General features: G+C 34.5%; 2 long non-coding RNA genes across 2 annotated transcripts; one reads left to right on the forward strand and one right to left on the reverse strand.

Moving 5' to 3' along the window:
* The first annotated feature begins 2,019 nt into the window (after positions 1–2,019).
* Positions 2,020–4,001, forward strand: LOC142609905 (uncharacterized). The gene is made up of 2 exons (XR_012839718.1): positions 2,020–2,315; positions 3,632–4,001. It is a non-coding gene; the product is annotated as an uncharacterized LOC142609905 (long non-coding RNA).
* A 635-nt stretch (positions 4,002–4,636) lies between these two features.
* On the reverse strand, positions 4,637–6,718 carry LOC142609779 (uncharacterized). Its single transcript, XR_012839679.1, has 2 exons — positions 6,365–6,718; positions 4,637–4,961 (listed from the first exon to the last, which is right to left on the reverse strand). It is a non-coding gene; the product is annotated as an uncharacterized LOC142609779 (long non-coding RNA).
* Positions 6,719–8,115: the final 1,397 nt, after the last annotated feature.

An 8,115-nucleotide genomic window follows, 5' to 3' on the forward strand; every position in this document is an offset into this window, starting at 1 on the left:
GAGAAATGAGTGTGTGTTTAAGTGAAGAGAAAAGAAAGAAAATGAAAGAAGGAAAAGAGAGAGAGAGCCGGCCAAAAGAGAGAGGAGAGGTGGGTGAAAATGAGTGGTGGGAAAGTGGGATTAGGTGGGGGCACGTAGGAAACCAAAAAAAATCTGACCTTTCCTTTTTCTTTTTCTTTTTCTTTTTTTCTTTTGGACTGACTAGGACATGACAGGCTGCCACCACATTCAATGCATCCTACCAAACCTCTTGGTCGCATTTATGTAGAGAAGACCCTTGAATAGTGCTACCTTGGTTGCTGCATCTCACAGGGATACAGGAAAGGTGGTTGATGGGACTATCACTTGAGTGGTAGCCTGCGTGATCAACAAATGGAAGGCCAGGATCATTTAAAAGGGTTTATATAAGGTAGAAGGTCCTCCGGAGAGAGGGGATCGGGAAAATAACGGAGAAAAACATTGTAGCACCAAGAACGGAAACTATGTAAAAACCCCATAGTGATATATCCAAGAACAAACCTCCTCGGACTTATCCGAGGAGAATTATCCTTCTCAATACTGTGATTGCCTTCTATTTTTCCTTGTCTCTTAGTTATTTTTGACCCATGGTAAGCGCTATCTTACCCATAAAAGCCTAGTTTTGGAGCCTACTCTCTAACAAATTCATTGTGTTTGGTTATTTGGGCCTAGGTCTTTCAGTTGTTTGGGCTCAGGAGCCAAATCCAGTCCTTACAGTAACTATAGTCTAAAGTGGTTCTTGATTAGTTTAAAGGGATGGAAAAAATTAAGGTAATATAGGTAGTGGTCTCATATTGGTCATGTCATTATTAAGATATGTGTAATGAGTATATTTAGCTAACACATATAAACTTATAAATGAGTCTATGCTTGAATTGTTGTGTATCAAGCCTAATAGCTCACAAGCTTGTTCATGAACAAATTTTTTTGCTTGGGCTCGGCTTGTTTATTAAACAAGCTTAAAACTAAGGTTCAAGCTTGACTTCTTTTTAAACAAACAAATATGAACAAGCTTTTTATCGAGTCGAGCCTGAGTTGTTCATGATCGGCTTGGTTCATTTACAACCCTACTCACATCTTTACAAAGCCATTATCCTCATCCAAATTTGCTCTTCTTCGGTTCAACCTCAATTTAATTCCCATACAATTGAGCTTGCGGGGCGTGTTAAGGATAAGAACCAACTAGTAGAGTCCAAGAGTTGGGGCTCGTTTAGTAGAGGAGGTTGAGTAATGTTGTTTATAGTTTTTTGAAATATGTGTGAATGAAAAAATGTGTGTAATGTTGTTTAAAATGTGAAAATGTGAGTTTGAGCTTGCCTACCAAACAAACCCAAGTGTTTGTGAGAATTGATAACTACAATACAAAATACAAACTCAACCAAATCTGTAGATTGTGATAAGATAAGAAGAAAAATTTGTATTTCAAATTTGTATCTTTACCGTATCTTTACAAACTCAATTCTTATTTGTATCTTTACCGTATGAGAACCATAGGACTCATACCCAAGATTTCCAAGCTTATGACTCTAGATAAAAATTTCCAAACTTCTACCATTGTTACACTTCTGGGAGCTTCGCTATGGCGACTTTCTGGAGACTTTAAGGCAACACTACCACTATCAATAAACTCCCCTAATTAAATTCCAGGAATCCATAGGAATAAAAGGCATGTTATTTGGATATGTGTATGGAAATTCTTGCAATCAAACTTCTTGTAGTTTGAATATGTCTCTTAGATCAACACAGTTTCAGTGTCTCTTGATTCTAAAATGTATATCTCTGAATAAGGTTTCCATCACTATGCCCAAGTGTTTGCTCGAGTGGTTGGACATTTAATAGCATTTAAACTTGAAAGCGAAGTGTTCCCTAGCACTTTGGTAAAAGAGAAAATGTTAGGTCCGGAGCTGGCGTAAAACCAGTGTTTTACGCCAGCCAATGAAACCACGCCACGTCAGAGTTCACTTAAGTCATCAATATAACCTCAGAAAAAAAAAAAAAAAACATTTCACGCTCACAGCTTTCTCTGCTTCCTTCACGCCATTCCTATCTTCTCATCTGTTCCTTCATGCCAAACCTCCACCACCGCCACACAGATTGCCGGAGCAGAACGATTTCGAAGAAGAAAGAGTTCTCGCCGTGCCCTCTGCTTCGTCCTCTGGGGTTGTGCCGTCCTTGCTTGCCCGAACCTCCACCACACCACACCACACCACACAACGAATCACACCGCCACATAGGTCGCCGGAGCTGTGCGTGGAGCTTGTAAACATACCGGAGTGGCCTTGAGCTACGATCCAACGGTTTGTTTTTCATGATTTGTCATTTTTCCCAATTTGGATTTTGAATTATTTTGATGGGTTTTTCTGGGTTTATGGGTTTTGATTAGATTCCTAAGTGTTAGGGCTAAATGAATCTGATTGTTTTTTGAAACTTACTTTTTTTTATGCAAATCATTATATCTTGATGGTTTTTGATTAGATTCCTAAGTATGAAGGTTGTTTTTTGCTTTTTTTTTTTGTTATTTTCGTTTGTGTGTTTTTTTTTTTTTTTTTCCTGTATAGGTTACTTTTGTATACTGTTTATGATCTGTATACTTTTTTTTTCCCTGTGATAAAAGTATTCCATTTTGACATGTATTTGCAAAATTCTATACAGTATCAAACAAGAGCTTGTACAAATGATATTGAAATTCTTAAAACTTAAGAGATTATTGCCATCTCTAGAGATTATGATGAGCAACATGGTGTAATAATCTTTGGTTGGCTAAGTCAGCTTATAATTCATAACACTGTCATAGTAATAAGGATTAAGATGTCAGGAGGGATATATGCATTAGAAGTGAACAATGGTAAGATGATTATTACTCTTCTTAATTATGTGAATACTACATCAATCCATTGCTGTGCAGTAGCCTAAGGAGCAGGGACACTCCCTCCACCACTTAATACACTTCCTAGAGCAATGCCAAATTTTTCAATTTATTAAAATCTCAAAAACACAATTCCTGAAATTATTGATCAAACAATTCAGGCAATGCAATAATAGAAGTCATTTAATCACCAATAAAGAATCTATTCATGATTTCAGCAGAGGCATTGGCAAGTTCAATTTGGTACAAAAGTTATCTAACTTCCTAGGAGACCTCCATATGAACCTGTTAATTAAGCAAAATGCAGGGGATGGAATGATTTTTAACATGAATATATCAAGTGATTTAATGAAATGAGTTTTTTCTTTTTGGCATACCTTTAGGTGTTTACAGGAATAAGAAAACCATTTTTTTGTATTGACGTGAAGGGTACTTTGATACTTAATACTATGCCTGAATGACAGTTATAAGTTGCATTCCAAATTTTTAAGCACTTACTGATTTTTTTTTCTGCTTATTATTCATATACTCACCTTATTGGTAGTTGGGTAAAAGAGATTCATGGATCACGATAAATTCATGGATCAAAGGCATTGTCTCTAATCTTCACACTTAGACACTAATTGTCTTATTATACTACTTCCATCACTTTTAAATATATATTGAAATAGTAGAATAACTTTTTAAGAATAATTCAGCCCTTTGCTATGTCTGTTTTTAATGGTGAATTCCTTGCTCTTGTTGTAGGGATGGACAGCTTTGCATTCACAATTGCCCTTTACTATCGGGGGAAGATTAGGAATAATCCATACAACAATGAAGGAGAGGAGGGGAGGTAAAGATATATGAAGATAATAATTATGATGAAATGTCACTTGTTGAGATATGGCTGCTGCAAGTGAGACATCCAGAAGAATTACAAAGTTCTATAAGAATGCACAAGTGCAGAAGTGAACGAAATTTTTGTAGATAAATGTGCAGAAGTGAAGGCACTTGTGGAGATAATTGTGTATTTGAAATGGATTGAATGCTTAGATATTTTTTGTTATTGTTTGAAACAGTTCAAGGAAATTTAAACATGTTGAAAGGTGGAATATAATATGATGTTTATTGGAAACCTTTATGCAGTTGGCTAGTATCTTGTTCACCATGATTTCTTGGTCTTGAAAACTTGTCTGTTAACCTTCAGCTAGATATTTACTACTCAATAATGCTTATATAATTTTATCAGTGGGAATGTAATTAACGTGAAATGTGAACTGGTGTCCATCAAATATGTAGTGGCTTCATCAAAACCTTCTAAAAGCTGATGTTACAATACGTATACATGACTTTCAGAGTGACTATAAGTCCGTATACATGACTTTTAGTGAGATTTTTATTTGTTTCCATATCGTCTGTGTTGGTGACTAACTAATCATGATGGCTTCTCTATTGAATTAAGCTTCAATAATTTTCTCATTCCGTGAACTGCTAATGCCAAATGCCATACGTATTGATGGTACATGTATGCTTATGATAACAAATTGAAGCTGGAGTAAATTCAAGATGCTGAGAAATGTCTGATAAGCTTGAACTCTAGTGACAAGAATGCAGTCAAAACAGCCATTGAAGTTACTCCATATCAAGAACATTATATAATTTATGTGTTTCAGTTTGTCACCTCACACTTTTCCATCAACAATAAGAATCTTTTTACATAGTATAACAAAACTATTTTGCTATTGCTTTATTTATTGAACTCTGGAGTTAGAGAAGAACCAAAACGATCCTTGAAAAAAAAATTCAAGTAAACAGTACATAATTGCTTTTGAGATGCACCAAATAAATGTGTGAAGATTTATTTAGAAGACATTATAATTACAACTTCTTGCTTGTAAAATTCCTTCCAAAAGAACAAATTTAAAAATCCATCTCTTCAAGCCTTGTAATCTGCTCCAGAATAATCATTTTTCACCTTATTCTTTTATAGACAACCACAGCCGACATCTCTGAACCATGCTTGGTTTATGTCTTCAGAACTTAACAATGCTTGGTTTATGCCTTCAGAACTTACAAATGTTTGTTGCTCTGCTCCCTAACACCATTATAAGGAAATACACATAAGAAATATTAAACTGTAAAGTCATGGAAGCATAATTGTAAAAACTTGAAGACTCTCTAAATAAAACTCAGATTTTATTGAATGAAAGAGAGATTACAAGTTGTGAGTATAGATTACAAAGACTAACTATCTATATACAATCTAATCGAAGAGGATGAAGCAAAATAATTAGAATTCAATTTAAGAACTGAGTAATATATAGGTTTTAATGAATAATAAAGTGCAGGACAAGAGATACAAGACATATTATCTTGTGGGAATTTCTAACAAAAGCAGATTACTAGTAGCTTTTTTCTCTATCGGTAAAAGAAAAAACATAATTATGCCATATATCCCTATTTTCCAATCTCATAAACTAGTTTTTACATTTGAGAACAAAACCTGCAAAAAAAGATTGTAAAAGAGGATAAAGTTGAAAACGAAAGAGAATATAGAGGAACTAGAAGTTCATGAGCTAGAGCTACTTGGTAATGCTAGGATAAATATCAAAATAAAACCAACCAGGATGTTCACAGCAGAAATCCATAACTCATAAATGGCAACGAACAAACAAATTTTCACTTCTTATATGATAGAATCGCGTACAAATGCAATACATATACAACCCCCACTTTTAACAAAATAGAAGATGATGACATTGCAGAAAGTATCATCCTGCACAATGAAGATAATATATGATGGGGCAGGGAAAGGTATTCAAGATAATGCCCAATGTAAAAAATAAAAAGGTTAAAATGATGCGAGGTTGATCAATTTCAAGACAAGAACATCTGACTATTGCAATGTGATTTTGATGAATGTCCACCAACTTTTTACTAGAATTTTTTTTTCTCTTTTAAGCTACATCAATCACTGAAACATGCTGAATCTGAGGATCTGTGTGCAAATGTAGGATTACCGCAATTTAAGACAAAGTCTATCTAGTTGAAAATAAAATTGACAATGAATTGAAATCATCTTGATCATTGAAGATCTGTTCACACAAATGTAACATGACCGTGGAAAGAGGAAGAAAGACCTCTTTTAGGCTTCTAGTTTTTCACATCTAGCTTTAATTTTTATCATTGAGCTTTGTGAAAAATCACTAATTTTTACAATTTCAAAAGCATACAAAAGTAACCTATACAGGAAAAAAAAAAACACACACAAACGAAAATAACAAAAAAAAAAGAGCAAAAACAACCTTCATACTTAGGAATCTAATCAAAAACCATCAAGATATAATGATTTGCATAAAAAAAGTAAGTTTCAAAAAACAATCAGATTCATTTAGCCCTAACACTTAGGAATCTAATCAAAACCCATAAACCCAGAAAAACCCATCAAAATAATTCAAAATCCAAATTGGGAAAAATGACAAATCATGAAAAACAAACCGTTGGATCGTAGCTCAAGGCCACTCCGGTATGTTTACAAGCTCCACGCACAGCTCCGGCGACCTATGTGGCGGTGTGATTCGTTGTGTGGTGTGGTGTGGTGTGGTGGAGGTTCGGGCAAGCAAGGACGGCACAACCCCAGAGGACGAAGCAGAGGGCACGGCGAGAACTCTTTCTTCTTCGAAATCGTTCTGCTCCGGCGATCTGTGTGGCGGTGGTGGAGGTTTGGCATGAAGGAACAGATGAGAAGATAGGAATGGCGTGAAGGAAGCAGAGAAAGCTGTGAGCGTGAAATGTTTTTTTTTTTTTTTTCTGAGGTTATATTGATGACTTAAGTGAACTCTGACGTGGCGTGGTTTCATTGGCTGGCGTAAAACACTGGTTTTACGCCAGCTCCGGACCTAACGTTTTCTCTTGGTAAAACTACCTGTTAAACTTTGGACCACGTTTGCCAAAGTTTCTTCTGGCGTAGTCGATACGTTTGTACATTGGAGCTAGGGGTATTATAACTCCTATTTATGAAATAGTAGGATCTAATCCTACGTTTTTCCATCTAATTTATTATTTTAGCATACGTTTGTATACCTAGTACATTTTTTTTTTTTTTTTTTGAGAATATACCTAGTACATATTTATTATTGATTTTAACCAGTAAAATGTTTGAATCATGAATCAATCATGAGTTATTGAAGAAAACATTTCACAAACATATAGATTTTCCTGTTTAAATAAACATTTTTTTTTATATATATATAAAAGATGAATATATAATGTACACTACATAATGACTGTCTTTATTTATTAATAAATTTTATCATCAAGTGTCTATACCAATTAGTTTATTGGACCAGAAGTAATTTTATTAGTTGAATAAAAAAGGTCTAGGACATGGCAACTACATATCCTAACTCATAACCTTTGCATGAAAAATATTCATCCACCTTCAAAGCTAGATCAACAATCTTTTCAACTTAAATTATCATATGAATTGTTTATCCAAATTCTACTAATTTTCTTCACAATTCAGATATGGCTCAAGTTACATCATCCATAATGAATCAACCACCAGCTTATTATGCAGGATGATACCTCCCCAAGTCCTAGAGCTCCAGTTCAAGTACTCGTAGAATTTCTAACCATTGTTAAAAAAAAAATATATATATATATATATATATATATATATATATATATATATATACACAATGAAAAACATGTAACATGCACCAACAAAATTACAAACTCTCTTTTTAAAATTTAAAAAAAAAAAAAAAAAAAAAAAAAAAAACTTGTAACTTTCTTGGCCTACTACATTTTATGACAAGAGATCACTTATTCTGTGCAATGGTGTGAATGTCCAACATCCAATAGTTCTGTTGAAAAACACAGTTAAGTTCCGTTAAAGACTTTAAGATTGTCCAATAGTGTGCAGAGTGCAGAGATAGAGAGAAAAGAGAAAGAACATCAAAGGTGTCCAATGGGGTGAATGTCCAACTATCAACATTATTTGATCAACTTCTTCTTTCAAACAATATTTGTCCCCAGGTTCCTCTCTGGGGTCATCCTGTGGTGAAGTTGGATTGTCCAATGTCACCACAAATAGTTTGCATGATAGAAATGCTGAGGGAAGGAAATTGCCTGAGCATTCTCTGGTTTGGTGCAGCAAGTCCCAGAATAAGGGACCACAAATTGCCTCCAATTTCTCTGAAACTACAGTTGTAGAAGTTGAAACAATAGTCCAAAATGAAAATTTT

This window comes from Castanea sativa, chromosome 9 (assembly GCF_040712315.1).
Source record: "Castanea sativa cultivar Marrone di Chiusa Pesio chromosome 9, ASM4071231v1".
NCBI lineage: Eukaryota > Viridiplantae > Streptophyta > Magnoliopsida > Fagales > Fagaceae > Castanea > Castanea sativa.